This window comes from Nelumbo nucifera, chromosome 1 (assembly GCF_055504915.1).
Source record: "Nelumbo nucifera cultivar China Antique chromosome 1, China Antique-T2T, whole genome shotgun sequence".
Taxonomy (NCBI): domain Eukaryota; kingdom Viridiplantae; phylum Streptophyta; class Magnoliopsida; order Proteales; family Nelumbonaceae; genus Nelumbo; species Nelumbo nucifera.
The window spans coordinates 215,947,081-215,965,536 of NC_142649.1; the positions used below are offsets into that span (position 1 = coordinate 215,947,081).

At 46.6% G+C, this 18,456-nt stretch overlaps 1 pseudogene; it reads right to left on the minus strand.

Annotated features, from left to right (window-relative positions):
- Window positions 1-129: 129 nt before the first annotated feature.
- LOC104604809 (beta-1,6-galactosyltransferase GALT31A-like) lies at window positions 130-17,751 on the minus strand (annotated as a pseudogene).
- Between the last annotated feature and the right edge of the window lie 705 nt (window positions 17,752-18,456).

The following is an 18,456-nucleotide window of genomic DNA, read 5'->3' on the forward strand; positions in this document are numbered from 1 at the left end:
GCTAAGAGTGTATGACATGGATATACTAGGGAAACTCAAATAAATTCTACAAATAAATCAATAACGTCTAATTTTGGGCTAAATTAAGTAAATATACGCCAATATTACACACAGAGAGAGAGAGAGAGTCTAATTCCAGATGGCCTCATCACCTTCCTCACAACGTTCATGAACCTCCTCCATCCTCTCCATCGATTTGCAAATGCCACTGCAACTCCAATCGAATGATGCGCCAGAAGGGTTGCCTGCTTGGGCTTTCAATTCGCAATCTGTTAATAGTTACAGGAAAATGTAAGTGAAGTTCCAGTCGTTCATGTACACACTGGCCACACGCTTGATGTTGAAACAAAACGCCTTTTTAAGTTTATTCACCAGCTTTACTCCTGGGGTTTGAATTATTTCTTGAAAGGGAAAATCTATGATGTGTAAAAGACGAGTCCGGCTTCGGTCCAGGCAGCTTTAGTCTGGGCACCGTTTGCGCAGCATAATAACGCACCACGTGTTCTTAAAACGTGTGCGTGTTTGATATGTGTGAGGTGAATTTAACTCCTCATTCCTGGTTTCATTCCTGGTTTCTTTTGTTCAAGTGGATCCACCGACAAGTGTAGCAGCCTGAACACCCAGTCCACGGTAATCTTGATCGCCTAAGCCGGCCGACCGGTAAGACCCCTCACCGGCAGGCTCTAAATCACTAGAAATCGGGTAATGGTTTCTGATGTAGCGCAATTCGGTCACTTCTAATTGGTGGACGCTTGGCTCCTAGTTAGCGACGGACGGTACCTGAGAAGAGGAGGGTGAAGGATTCCTGGGGAGCTCGCCTGATAAGAATACTCCGATTCTTAAGTTAGAATACTCGAGAGGGCTGTAAAGGATGCAAAGAGAGCTAAGAGTGCAGATAGCGCTAGATCAGTAAAATTCAGGATTACCTTCGCCCCTTCGACCCTGGGGCCTTTAAATGCATATGTCCTTGTCAAATCGGGCGTAATTGCCACTGGCCCTCCATCGCAGCCGTTATCTGCCATGGTTGCGTAGGTAATTTTTGCAGAGTACTGTCCAATCGGATGGGAGACACGACCTGGAAAGGATAGATATGCCATCACATGTTGAGAGACGTGGGTGCAGTCTGTTGGGCTGGCAGGGACTGCATCGTCAGTCAGGAGACGTGATGCAGTCTGACGGGTACGGTCTCGCCAGATAAGAAGCTTCCTGAGAACGCCGTGTCATTTGACAGCGAGTTGCTTTGTAGCGAGCTGCCTTGCAGCGAGCTCCTGGATGTGTCCCGAGGTGATTTCTCCTGAGGTTGCCTTTGGGGCAGTCTTCTTGCCTAAGTATTGGAGCGAGCTGATTCTCTCAGCTTGCGAGCTGGGATGGACTTGACTTAGAGTATTCCCATTCCACATATCGGGGTCCTTGAGCTCGCGTTGTAGCGAGCTCATTCCTTGGCGAGCTATAATGTAGCGAGCTCATTCCGTGGCGAGCTATAATGTAGCGAGCTGTCCTGCGAGGACCTTAACGAGCTCGTTACTTAGTCGTATCCAGGCTGTCATGCTGAGCTGTTGCTTTCGTTGAGTCACGTCCACGTGTCGCCTTCCTAGGAGGTCGGGTCAAATCACCCTCCATCAATTGCTCCCCACTCCTTGGGCTAAAGGTTCTACCCTAGCGCGAGGAGTTCATGGAGTGTGACAGGTGGATTTGACCTGAAATTCAAACTTGATTGACCGATCGAATTAAATACACACGCGGATGTTAGGTGATTTATGGACTTTTCGAATGCCAAAAAACACGTCAAAATGGCTCTCAGTTCCAGAAGACGTGCAACCGGCATTACCTTAATCATGGAAGACGTGCAATCAGTCACATTTCGGTTTCAGAAGACGTGCGGTCAGCTTGACTGCGAACCGTTAGATTCTCCTCATTTCCTTTATGCCAATTTGCCTAGCTTTCAGATTTGTGGTCGCGCCTTCACCTAGCTGCTTGAGCTCTTCTCCTGTTCACACCGTCTTTTTGGTTCAACTTTTCCCTAGTGAGTCTTATCATTTTGTCAGCATGTCTGGGTGTCCGTACAACGTCTTTCCCCGAGGCGGTAACCAAGATGACGCCCCTTCGAGCTCAGGGGGAGCTTGGGGGCAGGCTCCGGAGGCTCGGAAAGCTATCTGGCTCCTTGTCCCGTGAGGTGGAAGCCGTCTCGTCAGAAATCTATTTGTCGATGGAGAGACTTAGGACCTTGGTCCTTCAATTCAACCTTCCCAGAAACATCATCTATAGTTTCCCATCCGGTGACTATCCTTGGGAACATGGTCACGATGAGATCGTGATCTTCCAGGAACAACTCATCGCTGGCCTTCGTCTTCCTCTACATCCTCTGATAGCGGAGGTTTTAAACCATTTTAACATTACCATAGACCAGCATCACTCCAACTCAATCCGAAATGTAGTTGGGACAATTTCTTTATTTTATGAATACTGTATTCCTCTTAACATCGGCATCTTCTCCACCATCCTTTCTATCAAGAATGCTTCCCCCGGAGCGCCTCCAGAAAGGCGTTCCTATTATTTTTGTCCCCGTCCCGGCTTCAAGCTCCTGCACGATTCAGGATTCAGGTGTTGACTTGGATCCCAAAGTTTGGGAAACGCTGCAATCCTGGGCAGAGGTTGGCTTCCATTGGTCGAACTACTTGACCGAGGACAAGCTCGCACAGGCCGGCCTAAGCCCCGGTAGGTTGCCTTTTAGGTCGCGCAATGCCTTGTAATTTTTTTTTGTTGGACTAATGCGTTGTGATTTTTGGCAGCCAACATGTTTGGTGTAGATGCGTGCCGTCATCAAGCAACCAAAAGCGCATGGCGAAGAGGTTGCGCCCTGACCGAGCTTCCACTTCCAGGAGTGCTGAGTTCGAGGCTACTGATCCAGCCTTCATTCCACCACCGCCCGAGGTCCCACCGGTCCCGTTCGATGGAGTAGCCACGGAAGGTGGCGCAAAAGAACACGAGGTCCCGATGCAAGGGCAGTTCCCTCCGTCTGAGCAGTTACCCCTTTGCCTTCCCGCGGTTCCCTACCGGAGAGTGGGAAAGCGTCACCGACGAGGAGGTCGCCAACTAGGGAGGGATGGACCCCAAGCAGCTCGCCAGGCTAGCCTCCGCTCACTACATGGTGGTAAGTGGCTGCTTTTTTCTTCTTTTCCTTTCCTCTCCTTCTTTTTTCTTTTTTTGACCTCGGCCTTTTGTTGGCAGGTGAACTCCGCCATCCACGCCATGGCCCTCCAGACCAACATTCACTCCGACGACGCTCTCACTCAGAGGTCAACCGTGCAGAAGCTCCTAGGCGAGCTCGACCGGGCCCGAGGTGAAGTCCTTCAGGCTCGAAAGGGGAGCGAGGCCTAGGAACTGCTCGTCCGAGACCAGGAGGCACAGATCGCTCGACTATTTGAGGAGAGCGCTCGCTATTAGGAGGAGTCATCGAGGGTGGTAGCGGAGAGGGAGCTTCTTCGCCAGTAGGTCCGGGACTTGGAGTCCACGCTTCAGGATCGGACTCGGAACTTCGACACCATGGTGGAGGCTGAGCGAGCTAAGGCAGTGTGGGACTTCAAGGACTCCCAGGAGTACCACGACGTCCAGGTGGAGTACGGTTCGAGCTCCTACCATTTTGGATTCAAGCTCTGCCGCTGGCTGGTTCGGAAGGAGTTCTCTGGGCTCAACCTTGAGGGAATAACGATGAAGGGTCTGGATCTAGAGACGGTGGACATGGCAGAGGAGGAGGAGCCTGACTCTCTGGAGGATGATGAGGACGTGGAGGCGGCGGATCCTTGAGGATGGTTGCTCTTGTTTTTCTTTCTTCTGGATGACTTTCTGAAGTGGCTGTTCTCGGGTGTTTGGACCTGGTTTCAAATATCTCTTTTTTTGATGAACTCTCTTGGGCGGTTGGGCCCGGTTTGTTTTCTTTTTAAGAGTTAGTAATGAAATGTTTTGTCTTTTTCTTCTAAGTATTGTGTGCTCTTTACTTTTTGCCGAAGCGATTTTATCACTCGAGCTGTTAGAGCTACATACACGAAGTAGGATCTTTCGATAATTGTTACCCCGAGCTGTTCCTCCATACTTGGGGTAGTCTTATGGTATACCCCGAGGTGGTTATCATAGTAAGCCCGAACTGTATGCACCTGGGTTAAGTTGACGTGGGTTGTCCCTTATCGGGTTCAACTAGTATACCGAGGCGGGCTACGCTCAATAGGGTTCCCGCTTGAGCTGCCTATGCCTTCGGTATTAATACTTAGCCTTTGCCGATGAAACGGTTAGGTCTTCACAGTGCCAAGGTCTTGGTTAGCTCGACGTTTTAGCCCTTAGGCCGAGGGAGTGACTTATAGTTTGCCCATGCCATAGAGGCGACTGGGTCTTATCGCACCAAGGTCTTCGTTAGCTCGACATTTTGGCCCTTAGGCTCTGGGAGTGACTCGTGGTCTACTCAGTAGTTCGCCCATGCCATAGAGGTGACTGGGTCTTATTGCGCCGAGGTTGTCGTTAGCTCGGCATTTTGACCCTTAGGCTCTGGGAGTGACTCGCGGTCTACTCAGTAGTTTATAGGTAATATTTCCTTAAGTTGACAATATTCCATGCCCGAGGTACTTGTTTCCCTTCTAGGGTTTCGAGCTCGTATGTTCCTTCCCTAAGCACCCGCTTTACTCGGTAGGGTCCTTCCCAATTTGGCCCGAGTTACCAACACCGGGCTTAAGCACCATAACTTTACGAAGGGCCAGGTTGCCGATGTGGAGGTTCCGCTTCTTGACCCTGGCGTTATAGTTCCGAGCTACTCTCTGCTGGTAGGCCACGGTCCTAATATATGCGAGGTCTCGTACTTTGTCAAGTAGGTTGAGGTTGGTGCGTATTTCATCTTCATTTACCTTGTCATCATACGCTTCTAGTCATAGCGAGGGAACCTCGATCTCGGCTGGGATGACTGTTTCAGTGCCATAGGTGAGGTTGAAGGGAGTTTCGCTTGTAGTGGTCTTCACTGTGGTCCGATAAGCCCATATAACACTGGGTAGCTCGTTTGCCCATAGTTATTTAGCTCGGTCCAGGCATGCCTTCAGTCCGTGGAGGATAGCTCTATTCATGACTTCTGCTTGGCCGTTTGCTTGAGGGTGTGCGACTGAGGTAAAGTTCTGTCGAATTTCCATGTCTTGGCACCAATTCTAAAATTTAATGTCCTCGAACTGCTTGCCATTGTCAGAGATCAGTACCCGAGGTAACCCGAAACGATACACTATACTTTTCCAAAAGAAGTTTTGTACGTTCCGAGCTGTAATTGTTACAAGAGGTTCAACTTCTGCCCACTTAGTGAAATAATCAACTGCTACCACTAAGAACCTCCTCTAGCTTGTTGCTGGTGGAGGCGGTCTGAGTATATCGATCCCCCACTGTGCAAAAGGCAACGGGTTTGTGAGATACTTCAGGTTAGCGACAGATTGATGGTGGATATTGGCATGCTTCTAGCACTTGTCACACTTTCTGACGAGCTCGATCTCATCTGCTTTCGTTGTTGCCAGTAGTACCCCTATTGTAGCGCTTTTTGGGTGAGGGCCCTGCCCCCCAAGTATCCGCCGCACAGGCCCTCACGAGTGTCGCAGAGCACGAGCTTGACTTTGGAAGGTCGCAAGCAGCGCATGTAGGGGAGCGTGTAGGATCTTCGGTACAGCCGTTCGTTTATCATGACGTATTTGACCGCCTGACACTCTACCCTTCTGGCGGCATTGCGGTCTACAGGGAGGGTCCTGTGTAGTAGGAAGCTCGCGAGCGGATCAATCAAGCTCGGCTCTGATTGAACGACAGGAGCGACTTCCTCTGCCCCTCAAGAATGCTAGGTCGAGGTAGGTTCTCTATGTACACGGTTCTCATGGTATCATCACTAGTGTTGGCTAACCGGGATAGAGCATTGATCTCAGCGTTCTCCGATCTCGGGATTTGCTTGATGAAGCGTGACTGGAAGTTGAGTAGGGCCTCTCTTACTTTGGCTAAGTAGGCGATCATGGTTGGTTCGCAAGCTTCATATTCACCTGTGACTTGATTGACCACGAGTTGGGAATCACTGTAGATGACGATATGCTTGGCTTTCACTTCCTTGGCTAGAGCCAGCCCGACTATCAATGCCTCGTACTCTGCTTCATTGTTGGATGTCGCAAACTCAAAGCGAAGTGCGTACTCCAGTTTTGTGCCGCTTGGGCCGTACAGAACGATTCTGGCTCCGCTGCCCTGCTGGTTTGAAGAGCCATCTATGTGAAGGATCCAGGGCTCCTCATCCCAGTTCACGCTAGGCCTAACTAGGAGAGATGCCGCACTGGTTGCTACTTCACGGTGCTCGAGCTCAACCGGCCTGAGAACTTCGGGCTCGCCCGAGCTGGGGGCCTCGTGCTCGACCGGCCTGGGGACTTCGGAGCTGAAAGTGCATTCCGCGACGAAGTCTAACAAGGCTTGGTGGGGACGATGACAGTGTGAGCTTCGAAGTACGGACGAAGCTTCCAGGCTGCAATAACTAGTTCATAGGCCAACTTTTCTATCCCTAGATATCTCGTCTCTGCTCCCTGCAACACTTCACTAACATAGTAGATAGGTCGTTGGACCCGATCTACCTCTTTTATCAGTATCGAGCTGACCACCTCGTCACTTGCCGAGAGGTACAACTCTCAGACATCACCCTCCTCGGGTCGGGTTAAGACTGATATACTAGCGAGGTACCTTTTGAACTCGTCGAACGCGAGCTGGCACTCTTTGGTCCATTCAAAACCTTTGCTCTTAATTGCCTTAAAGAAAGGCAGGCAGCGGTCTGCGGACTTGGACAAGAAGCGGCTCATAGCAGCTATTCGGCCATTCAGCCTCTGAACCTCCTTCAGTTTCTGGGGTGGTCTCATGTCTAGGATGGCCTTTAATTTATCCGGGTTGGCCTCAATGCTGCGCCGGTTAACGATGTACCCCAGGATATTACCCGAGGTGACACCGAAGACACACTCATTGGGGTTCAATTTCATGTTAAATTTACGCAAAATTTCAAAAAGTGAATGCAAGTCTTGTATTAAATCATGCGAAAATTGGTTTTTGCGACCATGTCGTCTACATAGAATTCTATTTTTTTGCCAATCAATGGCTCAAACAATTTATTTACAAGTCTCTGAAAGGTTGCCCCAACATTTTTTAACCCAAAGGGCATGACCTTGTAACAGTACAGGCTGAGCTCGGTTATGAAGGCAGTATTTTCTTCATTAGCTGGGTCCATCCTGATCTGGTTGTAGCCCCAATAGGCGTCTAGGAAGCTCAGCAATTCATGCCCTGAGGTCACGTCCACCAGACGGTCGATCCTGGGGAGTGGGAAGCAGCCCTTTGGGCAAGATCGGTTCAGGTCGGTGTAGTCGACACACATGCGCCATTTACCGTTAGCCTTTTTTACCAGAACGAGGTTGGCCACCCAGCTTGGGTAATGGACTTCCCTGATAAAGTTGGCTGCGAGGAGCTTCCCGACCTCCTCATTGACTACTCTCCATCGCTCTGGGGCTAAGTAGCGTTTCTTCTGTCTAACGAGCCTAACTACAGGATCGGTATTAAGCTTGTGAGTTATGATGTTAGGGTATATGTCGGGCATCTCTGTCGCGGACCATGCAAAAACATCTAAATTTTCAAGTAGGAAGCATACCAGTTGAGATTGCAGGGGTTCCTCAATAGAAGCGCCGATCTGAAGTGTTCTAGCTGGGTCCTCCGTCGATGCCGGGATGGAGACAGTCTCTTCCATGGGTGCAACTCGCTCCTTGCATTGCTCCATAGGTCGCTCTAGCTCGAGGTCGTCGGCCACTTTGGCTTTCCCTTTGAGGGCGGTGACATAGCACTTGCGAGACTTAAGCTGGTCACCTCGCGCTATCCCAATTCCGAAGTCCGTAGGGAACTTCATTGCCAAGTAGTAAGTGGAGGCCACTGCATGTAGGGCATGGGTGATCGGCCGACCTACTATGGCATTGTACGGGGAGGGGGTTGCGACCACTAAGAAGTCGTGGTTGAGCCTCACAATGCTAGGCCAGGTGCCGATTTCCACAGGTACTGTAATCCTTTCCAGGGGCCTAACTTCCTCTCCACTGAAGCCTACCAGGGGAGTATTCGTGGGCTTCAGGTTGCTTTCTTGGAGCTGGAGCTAGTTGAATGCTGTTTTGAAGAGGATATCTGCCGAGCTGCCAGAGTCGACGAGGACACGCCTGACTTCAAAGTCATTAATCTTTATCTTTATGACGAGCGCGTCATCATGGGGGTAGTGGACCTCGCACGCGTCATCCTCTGTGAAGAAGATCGGGTCTTCCGTCCTTGGCCACTTTAGGGGATTCTGCTCTTCCCTAGCGGCCTCGAGAGCTGATGCCCGAGCTGCAGCCGAAGTGCAACCCGCGACAATCGAACCTCCGACGATCACGTGGATAGTCCCCCGAACTGGTCTCTCTTCCGGGGGCTGCCTCTGCGGTTGTTCTACCTGCCTACTGGATTCAGGTGCATCTTTACTCTGCTCCCCCTATCGACCTGCTTTTTTATTATTATCATTTTGTACAAAATTTTTTAAGTATCCGCGACGGATGAGCTCCTCTATCTCGTCGCGGAGGTTTTTACAATTTTTGGTGCTATGACCGCGGTCTTTATGGAAACTACAATACAAATTTTTATTTCTTACACTAGGATCGACCTTCAGTCGAGGTGACCACTTCACATATGGGGCGTCCTTGATTGCCATAAGGATCTCGGCCCGCTTCGCGTTCAGGGGCGTGTAGTCCGTTCTTTCGGCTGCTGGAGCTCGGAAAGGCTGACTCGGCCTTGCCCCCCGAGCTGGGTCTTTTTTCTTCTTACCGTCCCCTTGAATCAAGGACTTGCCTTCCCTTTTTCTCTTCTCGGGCGCACTTGCGTTCTTCTGGTTGATTTCCTCCTCTGTCCCTATAAACTGATCTGCGAGCTTGAGGAACTCGGTTATAGTTTTGGGTTGATTAACAACAACATGCCACTTGAATTCCTTATGGGTAATGTCTCGCTTGGCCATGGTGAGACGAACTACGGGGTCCAGATCGGGTATTTGCAAACAAACATCATTGAACCGCTTGATATAGCTCCGAATGGACTCCCCTTTCTTCTGGACTATGCCAAGGAGGCTTTCTTGAGTTCTTGGGCACCTCTTACTAGTGACAAAATGGGAGGTGAAGACTTGCACAAACTGCATCCAACTTCTTATCGATCCGGGCGCAAGGTTTCGGTACCATTTGCGGGCCACCCCTTTGAAGGTGGTGGAGAACACCACACACATACAGGATTCACTGGCCCTTGCCAGGTGCATCTGGGACTGGAAGGCATCAACATGGTCGTTCGGATCGAAGGATCCATCATACTTGTCCAGGGGAGAAGCTTGAAGTCCTTTGGCATAGGGACTGCAAGAAGTTCTGACGACAGAGGGGAAGGAACTGAAAGGAGAGGAGTAGCTTTGATTTCATCTGAGCTTACCTCTTCCTTACCCTTGAGCTCGGGCAGGACGCGGGTAGCAGTTCGGCGAGCTCATTGGCGCCTCCGCTGTGGCTTCGTCAGCTCGGCATTGGTGCTGTTGGATTCAGTATTACCGAGCTCGAAGGGCTCGGACTGCTGATGATAGCTGTGAACCGAAGGGCCCTGCCTGCAATCTACGGCTAGGGCCTCAAACTAGTTTTCTTCGAGCGGGAGCTCGAACTGAGAGTGCTGAGGCGATGCGGGCCTAACCGGCTGTGAGGCCCCCGACCTGTCTACGGGCTGTGAGGCAGGGGTGATTGGTCTCTCCTTCCTGCCGTGGGACGAGGCTTGACTTTTTGGAAGGATTATGGGCTTGAGAGGCCTCTCCCCGGCGAGGACGTTCACTCCGACGGGAGGGCTTGGCTTGCTTCGTGGCCGGATGCCGAGGGGGAAGCGGCTGCTGGGCCTGAGGCAGTGAAGGGAAGTGTTGTTGGTACTGATACTGAGAAACTTGATGCAACACTTGCTGCTGGTAAAGTTGAAACTGCTGGAACTATTGCATTTGAGCTTGCATGGCTCGCATGCACTGCACCAGGTCTTCAAGCTGGTTTTGGTTGCTCACTGGGGGAACAACGGAAGGTTCGGTAAAGGTTGCTCCAACCATGGAAGGGAGTGGAGCGTTCACAGGTGCCACTGTGTGAGGCACGTTCAAGTTGGGAACTCCGTCCACAGAGAGGGGGACGGTAAAATGTCCAATGCAGGCAGTGGGGAGCTGGGGTTGCTCCCCTAAAGCATTCTGGTCGGCACCACGTCCGGCATTACTAGAGGAAGCCATGAATGCTGAGTTCTTAGAGAGAGTTGCAGAGATTAGAGGAAGGCTTTTTGAAGCTTTCTCACAGACGGCGCCAAATGATGCAGTGCAATCCGGTAACTCCTAACTGGCGGATGCTTGGCTCCTACCTGGCGACAGACGGTACCTGAGAAGAGGAGGGTGAAGGATTCTCGGGGAGCTCGCCCGGTGGGAATACTCCGATGCTTAAGTTAGAATACTCGAGAGGACTGTTAAGGATGGAAAGGGAGCTAAGAGTGTAGATAGCGCTAGATCAGTAAAATTCAGGATTACCTTCGCCCCTTCGACCCTGGGGCCTTTAAATGCAGATGTCCTTGTCAAATCGGGCGTAACCGCCACTGGCCCTCTGTCGTAGTCGTTATCTGCCAGGGCTGCGCAGGTAATTGTCGTAGAGTACTGCCCAATCGGATGAGAGACACGACCCGGAAATGATAGACACGCCACCACCTGTCGAGAGACGTGGGTGCAGTCTGCTGGGTTGGCAGGGACTGCGCCGTCAGTCAAGAGACGTGATGTAGTCTGACGGGTACGGTCTCGTTAGATAAGAAGCTTCCTCATAACGCCACGTCGCTTGACAGCGAGTTGCTTTGTAGCGAGCTATCCCATAGCAAGCTGCCCTGTAGCGAGCTGCCTTGCAGCGAGCTCCTGGATGTGTCCCGAGGTGATTCCACTTGAGGTTGCCTTTGGGGTAGTCTTCTTGCCTAAGTATTGGAGCGAGCTGATTTTCTCAGCTTGCGAGCTGGGATAGACTTGCCTTAGAGTATTCCCTTTCAACATACCGGGGTCCTTGAGCTCGCACTGTAGTGAGCTCATTCCATAGCGAGCTATAATGTAGCGAGCTGTCCTGCGAGAACCTTAACGAGCTCGTTACTTAGTCGTATCCAGGCTATCGCTGAGCTGTTGCTTTCGTTGAGTCACGTTCACGTGTCGCCTTCCTAGGAGGTCGGGTCAAATCACCCTCCATCAGTTTCCACCGGTTCCCGTTTCTTCTCCGACTCTTCAACGCATTTATCGCGAGTGCCACCCTTTGGATCCGTTGAATTGGATTCATTGAACGATTGGTTTTCATGGTGGGATTTTTCGCCGGTAACAGTTTCGCTGTCGACGTGTTCCGGCTCATCATCTCTCTCCTTTTGTCCCTCTTTAGCTCTGAATTTCTCCGAGTCCTTTTCTAGATTTGGTTTCTCTATACTATTCTTTCTCTCTCAAGCTCCGCTCGCGCTCTTCTTTCAATCTTTTCAGTTTCAATTGCAAAGACCAGTAAAATGAAACGGCAAAGAGAACTCTCAGATCATGATTAAAACCAAAGATCCCTTCCCTCGACGCCCAACCAAAATGAAATAAAGAAATAACCGATATTTTTAATTCAGATCTTTGAAAATCTAACGTATACAAAAATGGCACCAAAAGATGATGAGAGGAAATTTACACGGAATGACATCTTTCTTATCGTTCGTTTTCGGATTCGTCTTCTCTTTCGCTGGTTTTGTCGTCTTTCGACGTGAATCGACGTTTAAGGTCATGATATTTCTGTTTACAGTTTTGAGCGGTTAGTAGATGAAGGGTAGAGCTTCGGTTTTGCATTTCCATGGCGACGGAGTCCCATTTATTGGTCCCGTGCCGGTTAACGGCGCATGCTAGCAATAGCTCCTCCCAAGTACCCCATGTTTCCGTCTCTGTAACCCAGTTATTCGCCATGGTTTCTCATCGCTTCCTTGAACCACTCTGCAAATTTGTCATCTTTTTCTCCCTTTATTTTTCAAAACTAGGGTTTTCTTTTTTGTTTTCGTCTTCTTTCTTCCCTTTTATTTCTCTTGGATTTTCGTTGTGTTTCCTTTTCTTTTTTCAGACAGCAGAAGCGCATATAGACATACGCACTCTCTCCTCTCTCTCTCTCTGAGTTGGGCTTCAGGGTTGGATGGATCTCGACGGAAATATAATAAATAGCTATGGGCGAGAGAGTGGTGAGAGAGAAGTGCGTTTAATTCACCTAGCACATATCAAACGCGCGCACGTTTTAAGAACACGTGGTGCGTTATTATGCTGCGCAAACGGTGCCCCGGTGAAGCTGCCCGGACCGAAGCTGGACTCGGGAAAGACATGGTATTGTCGTATGGAAAGAGTTTTGTCCAATCAAAACTCATACATGGATTTTGATAAATAACACTCCATTATACTCGAGGAAACAATGGAAAATAAATCTTTTGCACATTTTTATTAGTCTGAAAACCGCATTCCTCCAAAAATACAAACCCTACTGTAACACGAGCAATTTGTACACACTAATTAGAACATCATGAATACAGTAGAGAACAGAGCCATGACTCTAGTAACAAGCTTAAAGGGAATTTAAAGTATCTGAATCCCATCGTTATTGTCTCAAATTTCCTAAATACATAGAATTAATTACGATCTACGTGATTAAAAAATAAAATGACGAGCTCGTATTTTTAACCATAATGGATTGGAAGTACCAGATTGGACTGCATGACTTGTTTTTGTATCTAAAACCTTGTGATGTGATTACAGAGAGTGGATATGCATATGCAGTTCAAATAGTAAGCAGGGGGAGTCCCACAGCCACAGCAGAGGCTCCGATTATCAATATGCTCAACATTTAGAGTTTTAGACCAATGAACCACAAGAACCAGGTGATGCATCTTCATTTGCATATATGTGAAGGATATGCCTACAAAAGGAAAAAAGAATGCACTTAGAACAATATCAGAACCATGTAAAATGAATAAATGAAGTACAGACTATGGGCTGACCGATTAACTGTGAAATATATGTAGCCAAATGTTTGGAAATTGCATAGAATTGCCCCTGTTGCATCTAAGATATTTATTTCCCTCCTCACCAAATTTCCAGTACCTGACCCCTCTGCATAGCTTAAACATAATCACATCATACATGTAAAATGAAGCATATCTAAATTGGAATGACTTGGTCAGGATGTCAATGTTACTTCTGTGCCAGGACAGGACCAGACTTCATACAACCAATGTAAACACGGGATTATGACCTATGATGTGCCAAAGTGGAACCAATCATACCTGTTGTGTATGAAGGGTAAATTCAAATCATCCATAATTGTACCAATTAATTCAAGCAATCCTGCTTTTGTTAGAAGTGCAGATTAATCAAGCAAGGAAGCACTTCCACAAAAACCAGGATTAACGTGCGCATCATCAATAGCTTTGATATAAAAGTCAGCATCCCACTTAGTAACAGCTGTGGAAAAGCATGACTGAGTTTTTGAAGACAATTCATGGTACCACTTAATGGTTCTGCAAGGAAAATGATTTGAATTGATGCAAAGATAGATGGGAGTAAATTTGCCAACTTAATGGTCCTTGTTAGGAGTACATCCAAATGACGTACCACTTTGAAATTCTCTACGTGAGAAGGATGAGGATTACTCAAATGCAGGACTCCTATCTTGTTGTAACTATTATTTAAGTTTTAAATTCTGTAACAATCTTATCCTGTAATTTGTCTATTTATACTAATTCAATCTAGCCTAATCGAATAAGGCTTTCCTTTTTCTCTTTCCCTTTCATGGTATCAGAGCTATCCATCTGACCAGCGTCAGTACCTCTCCTTTCTCTTCTCATTCTTTTTTTTTTTTTTTTTTTTTCAGTTCTCTCTCCATGGCGTCTAATCTCAACAGATCTACTCAAACATAGGGAGAGTCCTCATCTCTCTCCTCTCAAATCTCTGTTATCTTGATTCCAAACTTCACCAATATTATATCTGTTCGTCTTGACTGCAACAACCATCTTTTATGGTCAGTCCATGTTCTCCCTTGGATACGTTGACGGATCTTTTCCGTGTCCACCAGAGACCTTTGATGATGGCACCATTAATCTAGATTATTCCGCATGGCAGGAATAAGACCAACTCATCCTTAGTTGGTTGTTATCTACCTTGACCGAGCCAGTTTTGGCACAGGTGGTAGGATGCACGGCGTCTCATGACACTTGGACTCCTTTGAAGCGCTTATTCTCCACTGTAAGTAAGTTTAGAATACATGATTTAAAGTTGGAACTTGCATATCTTAAGAAAGGTGAGCTTTCCATTGCTGATTACATCAAAAAGTGAAGAGCTTAGCAGATGCCCTTGCTGCATCGAATTACCATATTCTAGACTCTGACATTATTCACTACTTACTTGGTGGGCTGCCTTCTGAGTATGATACTGTTGTGATATTTGTAACAACTCGTTTGGACGAATTGTCTTTGCCAGATGTGCAAAGTCTTCTTCTCACCTATGAGAAGAGGTTGACTTGATGCCATACATCTCTTGATGGTGCTTCGGCTAGCAAGCCAATAATGGTCCAAATAATCACTTTCATAACAATAAGCGTGAAGCGCCTCAATACAACAACAACAAACGACCCAATGGTGATGATATTGCTGTTGTTTGTCAACTTTGTGGCTACCGTGGACATTCCGCAGCCACCTGCCGGCGATACTTGGAACTTATGGGTGTCAAAGGCAAGGCTTTTACTGCATGCTCTTCTCACTCTCAATCGGACAGCAGCTGGTACCCGGATTCAGGGGCTACCAACCATCTCATTTTTGATTTAAATAATCTCACTATACACAGTGACTATCATGGTGCGGATCAAATTACTGTGGGTAATGGTGCAGGTCTGAATATATCTCATGTTGGTTCTTCATTATTACGTTCCTTTATTTTGAAGAATATCTTACATGTACCACATATCACAAAGAATCTTCTTTCAGTTAGCCAATTTTGCAGAGATAACAATGCCATTTATTTTCACTGCCTCTGGTTTCTCTGTGAAGGACAATGTGACGGGGAGAACACTATTTCAGGGACCGATTAAAGATGGGCTTTATCAATTGCAACGTGTCTCGACTTCAAATAACGTAGGTAGAATAGCTCTCCTTGGTGAGCATACCTCAAAGTTCATTTGGCATCAGCGGCTTGGCCACCCGAGTCATAAGATCACCTCTTACATTCTTTCACATTTCCAGCTTCCTGTCTCCGGCACTGTTTCTCGCTTTTGTAGCTCCTGCCCATGGGAAAGAGCCATAGCTTACCCTTTTTACCCAGTTCTACTACTGTTCATGGACTTTTAGAACTTGTTTATTTTGATATTTGGGGACCTGCTTCGTGTCCGTCTAGTAATGGCTACCGTTATTATTTACTTTTTGTTGATGCTTACAGCAAGTTTATTTGAACTACATCGCACTACAGCAGAAATGCACCTTACTCAGCACAAGTATGTCCAAGATCTATTGGTGCGGTCCCAGATGCATGAAGCAAAGCCAATTACTTCTCTGATGGTAGCCTCTACCCGATTAAATGCTTCCTCAGGGGATCCTCTCCCTGATCCGACCTTTTATTGTAGCATCGTAGAGGCATTACAATATGTCACCCTTACACACCCAGAGATTTCCTTTGTAGTTCACAGAGTATGTCAATTCATGAAGGCACCCACAGTTGGAAGCCTTCATTACCCAGTAGGGGCATTACAATGTGAAACGTATTCTTTGTTACCTTAAAGGTACGATAGATCATGCCATCCTCTTCATCCCTTCTAAATCACTACAGTTGGAAGCCTTCTCCGATGTATATTGGGCCAGCTGCCCAGTAGATCGCTGCTCACAAGACGACTTCTGCATATTTCTTGGTCTCAACCTCATATAATGGAGTTCCCTAAAGCAATCCACAGTGTCTCGCTCCAGTACAGAATCTGAATACCATAGCTTGGCATCTGTGGCCTCTGATTTAGCTTGGATACAGATGTTACTTCAGGAACTTGGTTTCTCTTCTCCCCTCCCTCCTTCTTTGTGGTGTGACAACCTTAGCGCCACATACTTATCACTCAACCCAGTGCTGCACTCCAAGGCCAAGCATATTGAACTCGATGTACATTTCCTTCGCGAATGTGTGGCCAACAACTCCCTTGTGGTTCGTTTCATCCCGAGTTCCAAGCAGGTAGCAGATATACTCACTAAGCCCTTGCCTACCACTCGCTTTTGTGAACTACTGCCAAGCTCACAGTCTGCAGACGACCATTTCGCTTGAGGGGGGATGTTAGGAGTACATCCAAATGACGTACCACCTTGAAATTCTCTACGTGAGAAGGATGAGGATTACTCAATGGAGGACTCCTATCTTGTTGTAACTATTATTTAAATTTTAAATTCTGTAACAATCTTATCCTGTAATTTGTCTATTTATACTAATTCAATCCAGCCTAATCGAATAAGGCTTTCCTTTATCTCTTTCCCTTTCAGTCCTCAGTAGTTGACAGTTAACAAACTAGTCTCAGAAAATCCTTATGTTGCTCATCTTCAGCATCAATAGCACGATCAAGAACACCACCTGGGGTTTGCACTAGAATTCCAAAAAGTACAGCCAACATATCCTGTAAAAGGAATGCCAAAACATGTAATTAGAAATCACAGAATCACAATACCCTTTTCTTTCTCCAGTTTCTTTAACTCCTCTCCTGGCAAGAAACAGAAAAGAAAAATCAGAGAATAGATAATATATCTCCACATTAAGTTTCAGTGTAACAGATGCTTGATTGAAGAGATGATTATAGGACTGAACCTTGAGGCAATCAAGTTTCTCTGATTGAATCCCGGCGCTTTCTGTTGCTGAATGCAGTAAAGATTCCCATAATAGAACAACATCCGTTGCTTTGCTTGCTCATTTCCAAGTTTTGCATCCATTTAAGATCCTTGCTGGTTACCTGCTTTAATTTGGCAGCTCTAGCTGCAGCCAGTTGCATTTCTAGGGAAGAGATTGTTTTGTCTAATGGTCTGAAATTAAAGTAGCATTTGACATGGAAATCAAGAGCTCAAAGAATGAATTTTCCAGTTAATTGAACATGAACATTGATGGACAAATTTAACAAGACAACACATTCCTAGTTCTTGGAAGGATTCAGAGATGTACATGATTACATCATGTGTTTGAGAAACTTGAGTATGTCTCCATTCTGAACAATAGCCTCCTGAAGTAGTAGTGACACGAAAGATAATTTCTACATGTTTAATGCATGCAATTTAACATGCGTCATCACTACTTTTTGCAACTTTCCTTCTTCCCACAATTAACACACTTAGTTCAATAGGTTTTTCTCCCGATGTTTCTCCACCAATGATACCTTATTGTCTAGCTTAACTGGATCAGGAATACCCCATAACCTGTAGTTGTACATGTCCAGTCATCTAACTGAAATTATTAGTGTTTTAACCAAATATTTGGGCATCTTTATGTAGGATTTACCAGGATCTATCATCAAACATCAACTTTGAGATGGAGAAAATTGGAGGTGAAGTCCGTGCATGAATAAGGTCCAACAGGATATATCTGTCTAAGCCAAGAAGTGACATGACAAGCCCAACGCTATCAATGTCTACAGCTAACTTGATGGACATGGTAGGAACAACCAAAAGAAGCTGAAGCAATCCCAGATTATTGCACTCAACATTTTCTACATTTCCAAAAATAATAAAACAATCTCAAAAGCTGAACCATCTTTTGGATACGACATAACATCTCTTAACTGTCACGTTGAATGCTTAACATTGTGTAACAAATTCCATGTACCACAACATACACTACGCAGAGATGTAAAGGACACTACAGAAGTAAGACATATCGTCAATTAATGACCATTAGAAGAGCTTTGAGCTGAAATATTGCATTATTTGTGATTTTTTTTATTTGTCAGTTTATTTAATATTTAACTCAAGGCTAGTGAGAACGTGTTCAGAATGTGCAAAGAAGCATCTCCCCAATGTCGCTGCAGTAAACTGTTTCTAGGGATGTAAACCATGACAGGTATTAGAGATAGGACCTAGTTCCATAACTTCTGTGTATTTTGATATTTCTTTGTTTTTCTTATAATTTTCACTTTTGTGTCAGAAAAACCTTTCTATTTTGAGTTCATTCTGAATTTCTGATAATATTGGCTCCAACCTGCACCAAGCACAACCTGATGTCATTTGCAATCTTATGATTTGATATTAATTCATTTGAAGAGGAAAGATCTTAACAAAAATAACAACTAAACAAAATAAAGTAAAGGGGTGAAGCAATATTGAAGAGGAAAGTTCTTGGAATTTCATCAAAAACTTCCT